The following is a 3,223-nucleotide window of genomic DNA, read 5'->3' as shown; positions in this document are numbered from 1 at the left end:
GGGAGGCCGAGGCGGGCGGATCACAAGGTCAGGAGCTCGAGACCAGCTGGACCAACATGGTGAAACCCTGTCTCTACTAAAAATACAAAAATTAGCTGGGCGTGGTGGCACGTGCCTACAATCCCAGCTACTCAGGAGGCTGAGGCAGGAGAATCGCTTGAACCCAGGAGGCGGAGGTTGCAGTGGGCCGAGATCACACCACTGCACTCCAGCCTGGGTGACAGGGTGAGACTCCGTCTCAAAAAAAAAAAAAGAAAAGGGAAAGGAAAATATTTTTGTACAGCTGTACAATGTGTGTTTTAAGATAAGTGTTTTTACAACAGCCAAAAAATTAAAATGCTTACTTCAGCAGCACATATACTAAAATTGGATCAATACAGAGAAAATTAGCATGGACGCTGTGCAAGGATGATATGGAAATTCATGAAGCATTCCATATTTTTCTAAATGCCCATCAATGATAGACTGGATAAAGAAAATGTGGTACATATACACCATGGAATACTATGCAGCCATAAAAAGGAACAAGATCATGTCCTTTGCAGAGGCATGGATGGAATTGGAAGCCATTATCCTCAGCAAACTAACACAGGAACAGAAAACCAAACACTGCATGTTCTCACTTACAAGTGGGAGCTGAATGCTGAGAACACATGGACATATGGAGCAGGGAATAACACACACTGTGGCCTGTCAGGGGGCAGTGGAGGGAGGGAGAGCATTAGGAAGAATAGCTAGTGGATGCTGGGCTTAATACCTAGGTGATGGGAAGATCTGTGCAGCAAACCACCATGGCACACATTTACCTATGTAGCAAACCTGCACGCCCTGCACCTATACCCCCAAACTTACAATTAAGTTGAAGAAGAAAAAAAAAAGTTGAAACAGAATTTAAAAGGTTACAGTAAGCTAAAATTAATTTATTATTGAAGAAAGAAAAATATGTTTTTTGAGACAGGGTCTTGCTCTGCTGCCTAGGCTGGCACAGTCGTTGCTCACTGCAACCTCAAACTCCTGGGCTCAAGCAATCTTCCCACCTCAGACTCCCACCTCAGCATCCCAAGTAGCTGAGCATACTGAGCTATTATTTTTTATTTTTTGTAGTGACAAGGTCTCACTATGTTTCCCAGGCTAGTCTTGAACTCCTGGCCTCAAGTGATCCTCCCATCTGGATCTCCCAAAGTGCTGGGATTTACAGATGTGAGTCACTGCACCCAGCCTGAAAGAAAAATGTATTTTATTTTTATTTTTTATTGAGTATGTGGATTTTGTTTGTTTGTTTTTGATACAGGGTCTCACTTTGTTGCCCAGGCTGGGGTGCAGTGGTGTGATCACAGCTCGCTGCAGCCTCAACCTCCCAGGCTCAATCCTCCCACCTCAGCCTCCTGAGTAGCTGGGACTACGGGCATGCACCACCAGGCCTGACTAATTTTGGTATTTTTTGTAGAGACAGGGTTTTGCTATGTTGCCCACACTGGTCTCAAACTCCCGGGGTCAAGCAGTCCTCCTGCCTCAGCCTCCTAAAGTGCTAGGATTACATCGTAAGCCACCACACTTAGCCTAAGAAAAAATTTTTAGATAAATTTAGTGTAGCCTAAGGGTACAGTGTTTATAAAGTCTATGGTAGTGTACAGCAATGTCCTAGGCCTTCACACTCACTCACTGTTCACTCACCCACTCACCCGGAGCAACCTGCAGTCCTGCAAGCTGCATTCATGGTGAGTGCCCTATATCTTTTACATTTTTTTTTTTTTTTTGGAGACAGAAGCTCACTCTGTCACCCAGGCTGGAGTGCAATGGCATGATCTTGGCTCACTGCAACCTCCGCCTCCTGGGTTCAAGCAATTCTCCTGCCTCAGCCTCCCAAGTAGCTGGGATTACAGGCACCCGCCATCATGCCCAGCTAATTTTTGTATTTTTGTAGAGACAAGAGTTTCACTGTGTTGGCCAGGTTGGTCTTGAACTCCTGACCTTAGGTTATCCGCCTGCCTTGGCCTCCCCCTCCCAAAGTGCTGGGATTACAGGCACCCGCCATCATGCCCAGCTAATTTTTGTATTTTTGTAGAGACAGAGTTTCACTGTGTTGGCCAGGTTGGTCTTGAACTCCTGACCTTAGGTTATCCGCCTGCCTTGGCCTCCCCCTCCCAAAGTGCTGGGATTACAGGTGTGAGCCACCAGGCCCGGCCTACACTGTATTTTTACAGTACCTTTTCTGTGTTTAGATACACAAATACTTACCATTGTGTTACAATTGCCTACAGTATTTGGTATAGTAACATGCTACACAAGTTTGTAGTCTAGGAGCAATAGGCCATACCTTACAGCCTAGGTGCATAGTAGGCTGTACCATTAAGGGTTGTGTGAGTTTACTCTATGATGTTGCCACAATGATAAAATCACCTAACAATACATTTCTCAGAATGTATCCCCATCATTGAGCAATGCAAGGACTGTACCTACAGAAAAGTGCACCAATCATTAGCTAATCACAGCTCCTGTGATCACACCTGAGTAACCATCACCTGTGTAACCAGAAACAGAACATCAAAGCCCCCTCTGCCCTCTCCAAGTCACTGCCGCCCCCGAGATAACCAGTATCGCGGCCTCTCACGGCATAGATTAATTTTGCCTATTTGTGAACTTTATGTCAATGGAATCAGATAGTATATACTATTTTTATGTCTGGCTTCTCTTGCTCAATGAGATTTATCTATGTTGTTGAGCATAAAATACTTTTCTCAGTCTCAGAGCTATATTTTGTGACTATATCACAATTTATTCATTCTACTGTTGATAGAAATTTGGGTTGTTTCCAGCTTCGACTATTACAAATTGTGCATGTCTTTTGGGACACATATGTATGCCTTTCTGCTGAGAATATGTATTTAAGAATGGAATTGTTAGGCCATACGGTATGCCTATGTTTAACTTTAGAGGCTACTGCTGAACAGTTTTCAGGTTATTTTACTGGGGGTTAATTTTTTTTAACAGCACAGGCTGAAACTTCAGGTGATGTTTTTAGAACTACTTATATTGGTGGTGAAAGGCAACATCTCAACCTATTTCTCAGGCTGCAAATACTTGCCATGTCGACTCTAAAAGAGGTCCAGAAATGCTGCCCATGGAGCCTCTTCTGAACCCTATTCTTTTTTTTTTTTTTTTCTTGAGACAGAGTCTTACTCTGTTGCCCAGGCTGGAGTGCAATGGTACAATCTCAGCTCAC

At 44.0% G+C, this 3,223-nt stretch overlaps 1 non-coding gene across 1 annotated transcript; it reads left to right on the top strand.

Annotated features, from left to right (window-relative positions):
- Positions 1 to 336: 336 nt before the first annotated feature.
- Positions 337 to 443, top strand: LOC112133537 (U6 spliceosomal RNA). The gene has a single exon (XR_002915184.1). It is a non-coding gene; the product is annotated as a U6 spliceosomal RNA (small nuclear RNA).
- Positions 444 to 3,223: the final 2,780 nt, after the last annotated feature.

This window comes from Pongo abelii, chromosome 4 (genome assembly GCF_028885655.2).
Source record: "Pongo abelii isolate AG06213 chromosome 4, NHGRI_mPonAbe1-v2.0_pri, whole genome shotgun sequence".
NCBI lineage: Eukaryota > Metazoa > Chordata > Mammalia > Primates > Hominidae > Pongo > Pongo abelii.
Note: the sequence above shows the minus strand (reverse complement) of the source record. Positions and strands in the feature narration are given on the sequence as shown.